Below are 18,312 nucleotides of genomic sequence, written 5' to 3'. Positions count from 1 at the left end.
ATAGAAATAGAAAGTAGAATGGTGGTTATCAGGGGCTGGGGTTGGGGAGAAAAAGGGAGTTGTTTCTTAATAGGGACAGCATTTCAAATTTGCAAAATGAAAAAACCCCCAGAGGTATGCTTTACAACATGGATGTACTTAATGCTACTAAACTGCATACTTAAAAATAGTTAAGATGGTAAATGTACATATGTGTGTATGTTTTAAAAATTTTTTTAAGTTTATTTGTTTATTTTGACAGAGATTGCGAGGGGGGTGGGTGGCAGGGGAGGGGGAGGCAGAGAGAGAGGGGCGGGGAGAGGGAGAGGGAGAGAGAGAGGGAGAGAGAGGGAGAGAGAATCCCAAGCAGGCTCTGCACCATCAGCATGGATCCCGATGCAGGACTCAAAATCATGAACCATGAGATCACGACCTGAACCAAAATCAAGAGTCAGTCGCTTAACGGACTGAACCACCTAGGTGTCCCTGTATGTGTGTGGTTTTTTTAATCACAATTAAAAAAAAATTCCCAAACGATTATGAAGCATTTCTAAATATCTCATCCTATACATCTACATAATAAAAAGAGTAAAATGTGCTTAGAGGTAGAAAAGTGAAGGAAGGAAAAGTTATATACCCCTAATTTGCTTCAATCAGTAGCAGAGTTTAGAATACCACTTTTCCAAATCTTCAGGTAGCTTTCTGCAAAGGCTTAATTTACTCCACTTCTACCAGAGGGAACATATTTAATGAATATTGGAGAAAAAAAAGAAAAAGAGAAAGAGATAGAGACAGTGAGGGATAGAGACAGAGACAGAGCAGGGAGAAAGAAAAAAAGGAAGAAATCAAAATGAAACAGAAAGATCTAGAAATTTGATTTCTGACTCTTTGGATAAAATGCACAATATCACTAAGCTTCAGGTTTTTTTTCATCTATAAAAAGGGTTTAATAATATCTACCTCATAGGATTACTAAGAAGAGAAAATGATTAATAAATAAATTAAGATTGTACTGTAATGACTTTATATTCACATGCCCTGGAATGTTGTAAGCAGTCAATAATCTTTCATTACAAGCAGTTAATAATGCATGTAGTAACTATTTACTGATTGATTGCAACATCCTAGGGAAAGGTGACAAAAAACAGTCTCTGCCCTCACAGAAAGCACAGTCTAATGATGTGTAACATCTCAGTTTTCTTCATTTAGCTTCTGATCACACACCCTCAGACACACCGCAGAGAAATCCCCCCCCAGTGACATCTTCAGTGGGCTCTGAGAATGTGCAATATTCTCCTAAATTTATAGACATGCCCAGCTCATGGGCTAGTTCTCAGCAGGCTTAGAACTAGCTGCTACAATACCTGAACTGGCCTACCCAACATGTAAATGAATTTGAATCATTCCTTCTGAGTAAACCTCCAAATGTCCAACAGTACATATATATTTCTGTTGTTACTATTGTCTTCAATCCACCATGTGAAAATGAAATCCTATATCACATTTCATTCTTTTCTTTTTCTTCAATTGGTGAAACGTCGAATTCATTCCCAGCTGCCAATAGTTTTACTACTCACTGTAGTAAATTTGATAGTAAATCTGAATTCCTGCAGTAATGAGAAATATATAAATATACACCCTTGGTTTTCCCTTACCTCCCCTGTCACTTCTCATCTCCTTTGCAGTTTCCACCTCATGTTGGCGTGACCAGGACTCAATCCTGGGACCTCTTCTCTTCTCTGTGTGCATACACCCTGTTGGTGATCTCTTTTAGCCAGTCTTGGCTTTAAACACCATTGCTAAACTGAAAACTCACAGGCACATATCCCCAGCCAGACCTCATTTCTGCTCAGCATCTCTACTTCAAACTCTAACACCCAAACTTAATTCCCGATACCACTCCCTACATCTCTTCCACCTGCCAATTTTCCTTCCGAAGTTGCTGACAGCTAGATGTTTCCGGTGGCTCAAGACGAATCTTTCATACTCCATATCTAAACTGTCAGTACATCCTGTTAGCTCTAGCTTCAAAATATAAGCAGAATTCAATCACATCTTGTTAAACTTGCACTGACACCACCTGGTCCAAGCGACCATCCTTTCTCATCTGGAATAGTACAATATTTGATCATATTGTCCCTTGGCTCAAAGCTTGTCATAGCTTCCTGTTTCATTGACAGTAAAAGCCAAAAATTCCTACAATGGTCTACAGAGACAAATGTCTTTCCCCTAGCCTTTTTTCTTTCAAGTTCATTTATTTATTTTGAGAGAGAGAGAGAGAGAGTGTGCACACACATGCACATGAGAGGGGGAGGGGCAGAGCGAGAGAGTGAGGGAGAATCCCAAGCAGGCTTCTCACTGCCAGCACAGAGTCCAGCTCGGGGCTCCTTGCCAGGTACTGTGAGATCGTGACCTGAGCCTAGAACAAGAGTCAGATGCTTAACAAACTGAGCTACCCAGGCACCTCTCCCCTAGTCTTTTGACCTCCTTCCCTCTCTTTCTCCCCCAGATTCCCTTACTGTCCTTGCTGTTTCTGGAACACACAGGCATGGTCCTGCCTTAGAGCCTTCCCACTGGTCACTCTGCTTGTATCATTCTTACAGCTAACAAATATCCATATAGCTCACTTCTTCACCATCTTTACTCAATGTCACTTTCTCAGTAAGGAATATCTTAACTACCTCATTTAAATGTTAATCTCCTCACCTCAGTACTCCTGATCCTCCTTGTCATGTTCTACTTTTTTTTATATATATAGCATTATATATAGCATTTGCTACTATAATATACATCTTCTTTTTTGTTTGTTTGTTTGTTTATTGCTTATTTCTGTCCACAAGAATGTAAGCTTGGGGCATATAGGGAGAAGACAACAGAAATCTTTGCCAGTTTTATTCCGTGATGTATCCCAAGCATCTAGCACAGAGCCTGATACATGGTTGGTGCTTGGTAATAATTGTTGAATGAATGAATACATGAAGATTAATGATACTCATTGACATTAGCATTAAATAGTATAAATGGACAGTATGAATGATTAAAGTTGATAGAAATAGAATTCCAAACCCATAAGGTGCTTTAAAGCTCACCCAAGACAACCCATTTAAAAAAATTTTTAGAAAATAGAACCAGAGAAATAAAAAGATTTATCAAAAATTGTACTGTTAGTTCATGGCAAAGTAAAGAAAATCTCGAAAACCTAAGTGGTTTTCCCCAATCTTCACTAGTTCTCTTGCCTGTTCTTGAGGTTTAACCAAGACTTCTTGAGGCTCTGGAAGACAGTCATAATTATGTCTAAGTGGTGATTGATTTACTTCTCCCTACAATGCAAACTAGTGCCTAAAGAAATGGTATTTCAGGGCACTTGGGTGGCTCAGTCAGTTAAGTGACAGACTTGATTTCAGCTCAGGTCACAATCTTAGAGTTGTGAGACCAAGCCCCGTGTGGAGCTCTGCACTAGGTATAGAGTGGAGCCTGCTTAAGATTCTCTCTCTTCCGGGGGCACCTGGGTGGCTCTGCCAGTTAGGCGTCAGACTCTTGATTTTGGCCCAGGTCATGATCTCATGGTTCATGAGTTCAAGCCCCAAATCAGGCTCTATGCTGACAATGCAGAGCAGGCTTGGGATTCTGTCTCTCCCTCTCTCTGTGCCCCTCCCCCACTTGCACACAAACTCTCTCTCTCTCTCAAAAATAAATAAATAAACATTAAAAAAAATATTCTTTCCCTCTTTCTCTGCCCCTCCCCCACTCACATGCACATGCTCCTGCTCTCTCTCTCTCTCTCTCTAAGAAAAAGAAAGACATGTTATCTTGACAGCTCATACACTAGGTCCAAGGACGGAATTACAGACTGCGATCGGCCACCAGACCACATGACAATGACCCCCAGGCCTAAGGATCTAAGAATCTATCCCCCAACCCTCTACACCCCCTCTGTCTTCACAGGTGACAGGTTTCTCACATACAGTTAACTTTAACATTAACCTAAATGCTAAAACAGTTCAGAGGCAGTTCATGTCTTCTAAAGGATGTTATTAGCCTTTGTGGTACTAAACAAAAACATCACCTGATGTGATGTTCGGCAGTCTCCTCTCAGTGGTCAGATTTCTGCTTTCTCTTTGCTTTGTCCCCTTTCCCAAGGTCCACTCCCTTTCCTTACCCAACAGGAAACGCTACATTGGTGAGGACCCAAGTCCTTTTATAACCAAAGTCAATTTCCACTTTAGCAAATGGTTGATTCCCAATCCTTTGTTTCTAAATTCTTTTCTATTATAGAGGAAGAACACCAAGTAAAGGAAAAGGAAAAGAAAAAGAAAAGAAGAGAGTCTAAAGAGAAGAAAAATTTCCCAAAGAAAGAGCACAAAATTGAAGCTGTTTAGGCTTGAAGCTGCCACCTATGACGTCACAGCCACAGATACTTGCCACTACAGAGATGGAAGAACAGACCCACAGGAGATACTTACAGTAAATAAGAGGAAGAGAAGATCAAGGAAGTTAGAAGATGCATTTACTGATCAGACATGATGGTAACAACCATTAATGAAGGCAACTGGGGAGAAGACTTCATAACATCTTCATGTCTCAGCTTTATTTAAAAAGCATTTATTATGCTTTTTAAGAGCAATGTGCCATGCCAGGTTCAATGGATTATGCAGAGGAATATGGCTGAAGCAGTAACAATATTACGATGGTACCAAGAGCAAGAAGAGCCCAAATTACATGCGTTATAATTTGCTGAGAGGTAAAAAAAAATGCATTTTAATCATTTTGTTTAAACTTGAGACTCATATGGTAATGTATAAGACTTAACTGTCCTGACACATGATGGTGCAAACTATAATTAACTGTATCACTGCTTTTGTAACTGAATAAGCATGAAATAGAAAGGACACTACATATTTTCATAGACTTAAGGTTGAAATTTTGAATTGCTTACACTAACTGAAAATGCTATCAGTGCTTCAGTGGGGTTTAAAACACAAATTTTGAAGTTCTCCAAGGCAACATGGTTTACAATGGTGTGAGTCTTTATAAACTTCTGATCCTAGTACTATGCAAATTCATAGTGTGTAAGCATTTGGAAAAAGTGCCATTCTGCTTACTTTTTTTCCCCTAAAAGTGAAATTTTCTGTAGTTGTAAAGAGATATTAAATCATCACAATCACTACTGGTAGCCTTGTAGTGACAGAAAGGAATCCACAATACTGTCAAAGATACCTAACATGCCTTTAGTAAGAATCATAGCTTAGGTCTATAATGCTTTTGGCTATCGAGTTCTAATATGTAAAAGACTCAATTCATCTCTATTTGTCCCTGCCTTATATATTTTGCTCTCAAGCAAGAGTTAATAAAAGCAGCTCCCTATCATAGGTAGATATGCATATTATTGTCAACATATTGTTTAGCAAAGTTAACCAAGAAGTCTCCCAGGACACAGTGGGGGTGCCTGGGTGGCTCAGTTGTTAAGCAACTGACTTCAGCTCAGGTCATGATCTCACAGTTTGTGAGTTCAAGTCCCACATTGGGTGAGCTCAAACCCCGCTTTGGGTGAGCTCTGCTTCTCTCTCTCTCTCTCCCTCATTTATTGCATCCTTTCTCTCTCTCAAAAAAAAAGTGGGGGGACACATTGAGTTAGAAAAGGACAGAGCATACACTTTAAGGACAAATAGATCTGGGTTTGAATCTACTCCAATCTTCCTTTGTGTCTTTTTAGCAAATTAATTAATTTCTCTGAGCCTTGATGTTCTCAAAAAAAAAAAAAAAAAAAAAAAAGAAGAAGAAGAAGAAGAAGATAAAAAGACCTTTGCTGAATTGATGAATGGATAAGATACAATGTATATCAAATGTAGAATTCACCCCCTAAGGTAGTTGCTCAAAAAGGCTAGCCATTATTATTATAAAGCATTGATATTCCCTCAGACCTTCAGGTTTACTTGATAAGGTTTTCAGGAAAGCAGGAAAGTCTACAACATGGTTCAAAATACTTGGCTGCTGTCCAGTTCAGTCCCTTAACTCATCTTACATTATATTGAATGAGTGGGAATGGGAAGCACTTAGCAATGAATTAAGAACATTTCAGGCCAGATGGGAAAGCAGAGACATGAAATAAAATCTCCCTAACATGTTTACTAGAATAACTGCCAAATCCCTACGCTATTATTGTGTCACTTAGAGCATAACCAATCTACCAAATTAATTCAAGTTGCTTCTGTACTGCTACAACCGTCATTGTGTAACACTGAAAATAAGAATGTTTCCATTTCATGTTTGCATATCGGTCATAAGTAAACTGTCTTAGATACATAACATATTTTAAACTTTATCCCTATCAAGGGCAACATTTTTCTAGGTTTATTTATTTAAGTAATCTCTACACCCATGGTGGGGCTGGAACTCATGACTCCAAGATGAAGAGTCACATGCTCCTCCAACTGAGCCAGCCCCAAGAATATTTTAACAAACTTTCCATCTTTTAGTTGGTCTAAGTGTTCTATCATTTCTGGTTTATAGCTAGAGTAATAATAAATTGAACAAGAAACTTCTAAATCTTCTAGAGACTGAAAGGTATTCTCAAAAAATCCTATTCTCACAGCTTCCCATTCTGGATTTTGGATAAAGAGTTTGTAAAGTACATGAAATGTACCCATCACATAAGCCTCCTGTTTTGATGTGTGCAATTAATAGAAGTTTAAATTTCTGCATGCCCTCTGAAAGTTATAAATAGATTTGGGTCCCTTATGTATATTTCCTAATGAGAATGTTAAAAATAGGCTTTGTTCAAACTCTGATCATATGGCATAAAGGCCCTCTTGATTTAGTAGCAACTTTCAAGCAGCCACATGCTAAAGAAAGAAACCTTGCTTCTTTTCCTTGTACATCTCTAAAAGAATTAGCTGGGTTTTTTGGTTTTTTTGTTTTTTTCAACAGGTTTCTCATTTTGCAACGTGTTTAAAAGGCAGTCAAGGGGAGCTAAGAATTGGAGAAATATGGTGGAAAAGAATTGTATGTATTTCAAACTCCTACTCTTGAAATAGTCAGACCCATGTTAGAGTTAATGTGTCGCTGTCATGCCCACTCAGAGAATAAGAGTCAAACAAAGAAAAATGTTTGCTCAGATAAGAGAAAAATTCCATCAAGAAAAAGGAAAAGATAGGACAAAGAGGGAGAGAGACACTCAAAGAAGATATAGTGTTTCCAACAAGTAAACATTTTATTTTGCTTTACAATAGGCAGGAAAACAAGCTACTGTTTGTTATTTTCCCAACTATCAGTATTTTAACTGATTAAAGGCTAAGGTATTTTATTTCTCTTTGACCTGATTTGGGAAGAAAGGCCATGGACAGGAAATCTGGGTCACTCTATTCCTAAGAAAACCTTTGTATTTCAAGCATTCATGACAGTGATAAAATACACAGATGGGTTCAAAATGCTACCTCTGCATTTATCCACCCAAATAAAATAATCATTGTGTAATCACTTGCAAAGTGAAGTAAATTTTTCTAAAAGTAAAACTAACAATCCATTATTTGTACTACCTGGAAATAGAGAAAGAATAACTAAAGTTTACAAATAATGCAAAAGCCAACTTTACTCAATGGTTTTGAGCTTCTCTCAAACTTAATCTATTATTTGAAGAGCTAATCAGAAACTAGACTGACCAGATGAAGTTTTAACTTTTTCCTCTTTCAATCTTAAATCCTTCTGAAAAAAGATATAAAAGTATAAGGAAAATTCTAGAAGGCTTGCAGAAAATAAAAATGGAAAGGAAAATGTGGACAAAGAGAGCAGTGATTTTCTCAATCTCAGGCTAGACTAATCTTGCCCTACGTAATCCAGAAGTGACTCTTCAGTGTCCAACCTATGTGCTTGGACCGGACGCTACATGCTATGTTACTGCATTTGGGTCGTTAATCTTCTGGGCCTCGATTTTCTCCCAGAAATCACATGTCACCTCCCCTAGAGTGAGAAATACATCCAGCGCTCCATCCCTTCATTTTCTACCCACTGGAGAAAGCTTACACAAACGATAAGTGGGGCTATGTTTACTTAAAAATACTGTTGGCATCAGTTGAGTTACGAGAACATAAATCCAGACTAAACTAGGGAATTAGAGAACACAAGAGGTAGAAACATATGTGCTTTAAACCAGACTTCAGGAATTGGGGCAAGGTGGATTCAAAGAAGCCACAGATTAAAGATGCTAAATAGAGATGAAGAGGGCTTCATGGACCACTGCCTGCCACTTTCTGAGACACAGCTTTTAGGTTTCAAAGGGACCAGTTGACATCAATTACAAGATGGTTTTCTAGATCCCACAGACTTTGGCGTCTATGGTTTGCAAAAGAATTAGCCATACAGAAGATTAGTTGCGTGACTATTTGCTAATTTCCCCACTGGTAATAGATAGCTAGTGCCATTCTAATTGCATAGAAAATAAGCTCATTTGTTACATTAATTGATGTCTAAGGTAAGGTGTTGACAAACTACAGCCATATGGGCAAAATCAGTTGCCCACTTGTTTTTGTAAATAAAGTTTTTGTGAATAAAAACCACATGGCCTTCAAAGTCAAAAAAATTTACTACCTGGTCCTTTATAGAAAAGTTCATTAGCCACCACCTTAGTTAATTGGAGCTTCATTCTCCCAGAGAATGACAGTTGAGAAAGCCTGCTGGTGTATGACTAAAGCAAAAAATCCAAGAAAGAAACTCTGATTCTCTCAAAGTCCACTTCAAATTTGGGGGTAGGGAATAAAAACTAAAACTGAATGGAAATTAAACTAATAACTGTGACCTAGAGAAAAACTCTCACCCTGAATGAGGTGGTAACACTAAGTAAAAATAAAATCTCTGCCTGTTCCTGCTATACTATTTGCATGAAGTTTATGTTGGTAAATATTTCCAGTAATTCTGCTACTATTATTTTTTCATTTAATTATCAGCTTCCTCAGATTTTTGTTTAATCTGATGTGTCATTTCATGTTTATCCTTACTCTACTTATTTCACCTTTTTTAGGAAGTTAATTAAGAAAATGTTATTTTTCCATATGTTCCTCGAAATTCATTCAACTTTTGGCAATAGGATAATCTCCTTAGGAAAGAAGTCATGTGATGTGAATATGGACTATTTAACACATGTTGAAGATGTGGGGAAATAGACACTCACATATGACTGATGAGATTATGTATTGCTATAATCTCCATGGAAGACAATTTAGCAATAGCTAATAAAGTCACAAAAGCACATTACTTCGACCTACTATTTCTACTTTAAGGAAATTATCCCAGACATGTACATCATTCAAATATTTAGAAAAAGAGGTATGTAAAAGCTTATTCTTTACAGTATTGTCCTTTTACCAAAAGATTAAAAACAACTTAAATATCCCTTAGTTGGAAGCTAATTCAATATATTAAGGTACAGGGGCGCCTGGGTGGCTCAGTCAGTTAAGCAGCCGACTTTGGCTCAGGTCATGATCTCACGGTCCCTGAGTTCGAGCCCCGTGTCGGGCTCTGTGCGGACAGCTCAGAGCCTGGAGCCTGTTTCAGATTCTGTGTCTCCCTCTCTCTGACCCTCCCCACTTCATGCTCTGTCTCTCTCTGTCTCAAAAATAAACATTAAAAAATATATATATATATATATATATATATTAAGGTACAGGCACCAATGGCATCCTTCCATGCACCAATGGAATACTATGCAACCATTAAAAAAGAATCAGGTACATATTTATGTACTAATATGGTGACTCATTTGTTTATTTTATTGATTTATTGATTGATTTTATTTACTTAACAAAAGCTTATTGAGCACCAACTGTTTTCTTTTTTTTTTTTTTCAACGTTTTTAATTTATTTTTGGGACAGAGAGAGACAGAGCATGAACAGGGGAGGGGCAGAGAGAGAGGGAGACACAGAATCGGAAACAGGCTCCAGGCTCCGAGCCATCAGCCCAGAGCCCGACGCGGGGCTCGAACTCACGGACCGCGAGATCGTGACCTGGCTGAAGTCGGACGCTTAACCGACTGCGCCACCCAGGCGCCCCAAGCACCAACTGTTTTCTAAACAAAGAAGATACAGATTGGACAAGACAAACTCCTTCTTACATGAGATACCAAAAATAAACAAATAAATTATGTCAAATGGGGTCAAACCAAACAATGTAAGGGGGATAGGTAGTGGCCCAGATTGCTGCTCTTTTATTTAAGATAGTCATGGAAGTTATCTATATTAAGGTGGAATTTGGGCAGAGATCTGAAAGAAGTGAGGAAGTTAGCCATGCAGATATCTGGAGAAAGAACCACCAAGCAATACAGCTCCCATATAAAGTCCCTGAGGTGGCACATTTAAGGTATGCTCAGGTGGCTGGTGTGGCAGCTATATAAAGGACGAGGGGAGACACATGTATATAACGATGTAGAGGTGTGGGATGAAATCTGAGATGTAGTGGGAAAAGTGCACAGGACACTTTTACACCAGAGTAAACAATGTCACTTTCACTCCCAGTGTGATGGGAAGCCATCAAAGGGTCCAGGACAGATGAACGACACGATCTGAATTTTTTTTAAGGATCACTCCAGTTGACCTGTTTGTTAGTCAGATATCTACTGCTTTAATAAAATCAAGAGATGAACACTAGTGCAAACCGTGGGGGTAAGAGAGGAGGTGGCAAGATAATTTGCATTCTGGTACATCTTAAATGATATCCAAAAACGATTGTTGAATCAAGTGTTAAGAATAATGTGTACTATCATCTATGTTTAAAGTAGATGGAGATGACATAGATATATCATTGCTTGCAAATGCATAAAATTTATGAAGGAATAAATAAGAAATTGGTAGCTTTACTTGCTCCTGATAAGGAGAACTAAGGGTCTGAGGAACAAAGGTGGGAAAGAGATTTTTCAATATATCGCGTTTTGTGTCTTTTGAACTTTGAACCATGTGATGTATAAATGATTTTTAAATCATTTATTTAAATGAAAAATTTTAAGCTTAACAAAGAAAAATACGATCTATGATTTGTATGGACTATATCTTCATTCACTAGCATTTTAAAAATAACTAAAGGAAAGGAAAATAGAAAAAGACATTGAATCAAACCCCCTGAAGTGCCCTTTGATGTTCTCTCTTCAAATTGTGTGAAGTTGATGTTCTAATCACATAAAAAGAAATCCAATTTAAGTTAGCAAATATAATATAATCTTTTATTCCCTTAGAAATTTCCTTAAAATTTGCTGCTTTCTTTATGTAATTTTCTTCAACCTTTTGACAATTCTTAGTTTATTTTCATATAATTTATCTTTTAGCTACCTACAGTTGTCACTGAATATTCGGTAACTCAAAAAGCTTTTCACAGTATTTTTCATAATTATACTCGATTAAATTGATAAAGATTTTACTAATTGTATACTATTTATTTATTTAGTAAATTTAGCACATTTATTTATTTAGTATATTATTTAGTCAAGTATAATAAATTATATTTGTTTCAGTTGATCTTTATTTATGAAACAAATACTTACTGTGTACCTACAATGTGCCAGATATTGTAGAGAGCAATGACTGGAGGAAGAGGTAGACGTTGTCTTACCTTCATGGAATTTACAGTTTCTAAGGATCATGAACAAGTATTTACAACAGATCGTAGTAAGTAATAAATTTATACGCTGTCAAAAGTACATGGGGCACCTGGGTGGCTCAGTTGGTTAAGTGTCCGACTTCAGCTCAGGTCATGATCTCACAGTTCGTGGGTTCGAGCCCCGTGTTGGGCTCTGTGCTGACAGCTCAGAGCCTGGAGCCTGTTTCAGATTCTGTGTCTCCCTCTCTCTCTGCCCCTCCCCTGTTCACACTCTGTCTCTGTCTCGAGAATAAATAAACATTAAAAAAAAAAAAGTACAGTGATTTTGGAAGTACTTAGGAGAGGAAAAAAGAGAAAATGGGAAGAATTTCTTACAAAAGTTCTGCCTGAAATAATTAACAGCAACCCAGAACATGATACTAGGTCCCAAGAAGTTATCATTACAAAGTCAATCATACTTCTTTTCAAGGAACCTAACACCTTATCCTGGTACATACATTATTCTCTCAGCTTCTATTAAGATTATAATCTGCTGACAAAGTGAGTAGTTTATATCTATCTATTTGTTCATAGCATTGCGATATGGCTTTTTTTTTCTTGGCTGTGTCAAGAATTATACCACACTACATTACATACTAGTAAATGTATATAATTATGCCTTCAATAGGTATCTGAATTCAGCAAGCCACAGTCAATTGTTTAAGCTATCATGGTCAATCTTTAAAAGTGGATTTGCAGGGCACCTGGATGGCTCAGTTAGTTGAGCATCTAATTCTTGATTCCAGCTCAGGTCGTGATCCCAGGGTTATGGGATCGAGCCTGTGTCCAGATGAGCATGGAGGCTACTTAAGATTCTCTCTCTCTCTCTCTCTCTCTCTCTCTGTCTGTATCCCCCTCCTGCATGTGTGTTCTCTAAATAAATAAATAAATAAAAGTGGGTTTCCAATTTAATTTTTCAAATTTAAGGTCAAAACTCATAATAGGCTTTGACACATTTTTTAAATGTTTAATCCCACTCTATCATAATGGTATACTTGGGAACTCAATAGGAATAGATTTAATTCTTGATATATTTTTACTTTTTAAAGTTTAGTTATTTATTTTGAGGGGCGCCTGGGTGGCGCAGTCGGTTAAGCGTCCGACTTCAGCCAGGTCACGATCTCGCAGTCCGGGAGTTCGAGCCCCGCGTCAGGCTCTGGGCTGATGGCTCAGAGCCTGGAGCCTGTTTCCGATTCTGTGTCTCCCTCTCTCTCTGCCCCTCCCCCGTTCATGCTCTGTCTCTCTCTGTCCCAAAAATAAATAAAAACGTTGAAAAAAAAAAAACTTTAAAGTTTAGTTATTTATTTTGAGAGAGAGAGAGAGAGAGAGAGAGAGAGAGAGAGAAAGAGAGAGCAAGAAGGACAAGGGCAAAGAGAGAGGGAGAGAATCCCAAGCAGGCTCCGCACTGTCAGTGTAGAGCCTGATGTGGGCTCTAACTCATGAACTGTGAGGTCATGACTTGAGCCAAAGTCAGACACTTAACTGACTGAGCCACCCAGGAGCCCTCTGATAGATTTTGAAAAATTTTTTTAATTAACATTGTGACTAACACCCAAATTAAAGACTGTATTTTTGCTACTATATGGCTCTTCCCAATGGTACATGACATCTACAGTAATTTGCTAAAGCTGCTATAATAATATATCCCAGACTGGGTGTCTCTGAATAACAGAAATTTACTTTCTCTCAGTTCTGCAGGCTAGAATCCAAGATCACAGTGCTCTGAGTTCAGCTTTGAGGGCCATGTACCTGGCACCCCGGTGTCTCTTCCTCTTGTTCAGATACCAGTCATTCTGAATTAGAACCTCTCTCTAATGGCCTCCTTTTAACTTAATCATTTATTTAAAGATCTTATCTCCAAATATGTTTACTTTCTGAGTTACTGGAGGTTAAGACTTCACCGTATGAGTTTCAAAGGGGACACAATTGAGCCCATTACAGCATCCTAAAATGGTTTCGCTTCCAAAGATAAAGGATTTCCAAGTAAATTAATTCAGTCCAAGATAATGCTTACAGGACACCTAAAAGCAGTCCATAAATGAGTGAATGGTTACACCAGAATCACTTGGGAAGCATTTTAAAAATGCAAACTCTAGTAGGAGTGCCTGGCTGGCTCAGTCAGTAAAGCATGGGACTCTTGATCTCATGAGTTCAAGCCTCACACTGGGCATAAAGCGTACTTAAAACAAACAAACAAACAAACAAAAAAATGCAAACTCTAACACCACCTCCCCACCACCCCTACCTGCAATAGTTTGATTTAGTGGATCTAAAGTGGAATGTAGGAATTTGCATTTTTGAAAAGTCTGGAGAGCCCTGCTATGCTGCAAATTTAAGAAGCTCTGCTTTGGGGGCACCTGGCTGCCTCGGTCAATAGAGCTTCGGATCTTGAATTCAGGGGATGACATTGTGCATGGAGCCCACTTAAATTTAAAAAAAAAAAAAAAAGCTCTGCTTTATAGAACTTCTCCCTCCTGAAAAACATCACTGGAAGAAAACATTTGTATAAACATGTCACTGTCCATATAAGACTTCAAAAAAAGAAGAAACTTAAGGGCCAGATTACATAAGACTGTAAAAATTGCATTCAGAAATTTAAAAAATTTTAATGACTTCATGAGTACAGTAATCAAACCATTAATGAAATAAGAATAATCTCTCCACCCACATCTATTATTTCAAATTACCTTTCAGTGAAGAGAAAGGCATTCTCCAAAGGAGAGGTGGAAATTGGCTAAGGAGATTATAAATGAGATAAATTTGTAGGTATGAATTTCAGTCCATAATATCTCAGACCACAAATGTATGTTTACAAGGGAACCGATGAAAATTTTAGCCTCAGAGGTTTAATCTTGGGTATTCTATACCCCCTCATCCAGTTCCTTGGACATGTCCCATGCATGATTTTAGGGTATTATATAGTTGCATGTTTTGGGGGGGTGGGAGGATAGGAGGTTCTTAAATGAATATCTCATAACATTATCCAAGGTCTTTGAAAGAATTAATGTATGACAAAGGAGAGTCAAATCACTCCTTGAGTAAAGAAAAGCAAAGCAGGAAGGATCACAATTCCGGATTCCAAGTTATACTACAAAGCTGTCGCAATCAAAATATATGGTACTGGCACAAAATAGATCAATAGAACTGAACAGAAAACCCACAAATAAATGCACAATTACATGGTCACTTAATCTTCAACAAAGCAGGGAAAAAGATCCAATGGGAAAAAGACAATCTCTTCAACAAATGGTGCTGGGAAAACTGGTCAGCTATATGCAAAAGAATGAAACAGGACCACTTTCTTAAAACCTACACAAAAATAAACTCAAAATGGATTAAAGACCCAAATGTGAGACCTGAAACCATAAAAATCCTAGAAGAGAGCACAGGCGGTAATTTCTCTGACATTGAGCAACATTTTTCTAGATGTTTCCCCTGAGGCAAGGGAAATAAAAGCAAAAATAAACAACTGGGACTACATTAAAATAAAAAGCTTCTGGGTGCCTGGGTGGCTCAGTCAGTTAAACAGCCAACTCTTGATCTCAAATCGGGTCTTGATCTCAGGGTCATGAGTTCAAGCCCTGGACTGGGCTCTGTGCTGGATATGAACCTTACTAAATAAATAAATGAATAAATAAATAAATAAATAAATAAATAAATAAAAAGGGTTTGGACAACAAAGGAAACAATCAACAAAACTAAAAGACAACCGACAACCTATGAAATGGGACAAGGTATTTGCAAATTACATATCTGGTAAAGGGTTAGTATTCAAAATATATAAAGAATTTGTACACCTCAAACACCCATAAAACAAATAATCCAGTTAAAAAATGAGCAGAAGACATGAACAGATATTTCTTCAAAGAGGACATCCAGATGGCCAATAGACATATGAAAAGATGCTAAATCACTCATCAGCAGGGAAATTCACATCAAAACTACAATGAAACATCACCTCACACCTGTGAGAATGGCTAAAATCAAAAATACAAAGGGGCTTCCAGGTGACTTAGTTGGTTAAGCGTCTGACTCTTGATTTCAGTTCAGGTCATGATCTCATGGTCTGCAAGATCAAGCCCCGCATCAGGCTCAATGTGGAGCACAGGGCCTGTTTGATATTCTCTCTCTGCCCCTCCCCCACTCATGCTCTCTATCTCTAAAACTAAATGAATAAACTTACACACACACACACAAAACAACAAGTGTTGGTGATGTGGAAAAAAAGGAACCCTCTTGCACGGTTAGTAGGAATGTAAACTGACACAGCCACTGTGGAAAACAGTGTGGAATTTCCTGTCAAAAGTTAAAAATAGAGCGGTGCCTCGGTGGCTCAGTCCGTTGAGTGTCTGACTCTTGATTTCAGTTCAAGTAAAGATCTCACAGTTCATGGGTTGGAACCCTACATCAGGCTCCACGCTGATGATGTGAAGCCTGCTTGGGATTCTGTCTCCCTCTCTCTCTCTCTGTCCCTCCCCTGCTCACTCTCTCTCTCTCTCTCTCATGTTTTTTTAAAATAAACATTAAAAAAAATGTTTAAGTTAAAAATAGACCTACCCTACAATCCAGCAATCGCACTACTACGTATTTACCCAAAGGATAGAGATATACAGCTTTGAAGGGGTACATGCAACCTTATGTTTCTTGCAACATTATTTACAAAAGTCAAATTATGGAAGCAGCCCAGTGTCCACCAATTAATGACTAGATAAAGAAGATGTGATATATATATATGAAATCTTGCCATTTGCAATACATGGAAGGAGCTATAGAGTATGCTAAGTGAAATAAGTCAGTCAGAGAAAGACAAATACCATATGATTTCATTCATATGTGGAATTTAAGAAACAAAACAAATGAGCAAATGGGAAAAAGATAATAAAGAGAGGCCATCCAAGAAGCAGACTCTTAACTGTAGAGAACAAACTGATGGCTACCAGAGGGGAAGTGGGTGGAAGGATGTGTAAAGTAGGTGATGGGTATTAAAGAGTGCACTTGTCACGATGAGCACTGGGTGATGTGTGGAAGTATTGAATCACTACATTGTACACCTGAAACTAATATAACAATGTCTGTTAACTAGGCTGGAGTTAAAATTAAAAACAAAATTACTTCTTAGGGTCACAGACAAAGCAGGGGAGCTCTGACTGCAGAGTAACTGTGGCAACTGTGAAAGACCAACTAACATCTTTTGAACAAAGAACTAAAAATTGTTCTGCCATTGTCTTACAGGTCCTCTGACCAGAAGCATGAGTGTGATTTTCTGCAATGAATGGGGAGGAGGGGAGAGGAGGATGAAATCATGTATATTTTAACATTTTTTAAAAAAGGGAGAATATGGGGTGCCTGGGAGGCTCAGTCGGTTAAGCATCCAACCTCATCTCGGGTCATGATCTCACAGTTTGTGGGTTTGAGCCCCATGTCGGGCTCTACGCTGACAGCTCAAGCCTGGATCCTGCTTTGGATTTTGTGTCTGCCTCTTTCTCTGTCCCTCCCCTAGTCTCTCTCTCTCTCTCTCTCTCTCTCTCTCTCTCTCAAAAATAAATAAACATTAAAAAAATTTTTTTAAAAGGAGAATAACAAAAAGCTTACATTTTCAACAGGTACATTTTAAGTAAAAGTTTGAAAAAGATAGGATGACCTTGGAATTTTCTGGAAAGAAATAGAACATGCTTCCTTGTGCCCCTCAGGGTCCAAGTCCTGGAATCAGTTCCCTGTAGGAAACTCCCAAGTACTTTTTAGGCACAAGGTCTGAACCAAGTGATGACCAAAAACTGATTAAGACTTGTCAGCCAGAGCAAATGCTTTCTATCAAGAGAAAAATTCCTTTGCACTTAGGGGAAAAAAAAGGCAAATGCACAAGTACTTTGTTGTTGCTACTATTTTTGCTGTGGTTTAAATAACGTAACCGTAAACAACTTAGACCATATGGTGAACACATGTCAGTAGCCTGTAGACCAAATTATACAAGCTTCTCAACTTTGAATTTTCATTAACGCTATGGGTCAAATAGGAGTGATTTCACCAGTTGTATCTCTGCATCATGTTGTAAGCAAAGAATTCAGAAAAAAAAATCTGCAATTTTGATGAAGTATTCCAATTAAATCTATTGCTATAAATACCAAAATTTATCTTCCTTGGCCTAATCATATAAGGAACGTAAAACTAACTGTCTACAAAGAAAGACTCCATTAATCTTAATTTCTCAGTGTAATATGTTGGATATAAACTGGTTTGAGTTGGATAGTTCTTTTTTCCAGGTTTCCTAAAACAAATTATATCATTTTACCCCTGTGCATTAGAGATAAGAAACTTCATATTAATAACCAGAACTTCCTTCCACATCCTCCCCCCCAAATCATAATTATTTCTACTTTTCCTTTAGCATTTTTTTCCACTACTCACCAAATTACTCTCCTTTGTCTTTTGGTAAACTTTTGAAACTACAAAGAACCTTAAAGATCTAATCCATCACTTCCCTCCCCTCTAGCACCACCACCAGAGTCCCAGCTACAATCATTCCTCATCAAGAAAACTGAAGAAGCCCCCAGCTGTACTGGCTCTCATTCTATTTGTTCTCCACCATCCAGCTAGAGACATCTGTTCAAAAACTTGTCAGCACTCACCCCACGTCCAGTCCTCCCATCCTTCCTCCAACAGCCCCCATCCCCTAACAGACACACCTCAAACTCTATCTTTCCATTATGTTTATGATA

The sequence above is a fragment of the Herpailurus yagouaroundi genome, unplaced genomic scaffold (genome assembly GCF_014898765.1).
Source record: "Herpailurus yagouaroundi ecotype Mexico unplaced genomic scaffold, PumYag 28, whole genome shotgun sequence".
NCBI classification, from domain to species: Eukaryota; Metazoa; Chordata; class Mammalia; order Carnivora; family Felidae; genus Herpailurus; species Herpailurus yagouaroundi.
The sequence above is the reverse complement of the archived record's forward strand: the minus strand, read 5'-3'. Positions refer to the sequence as shown.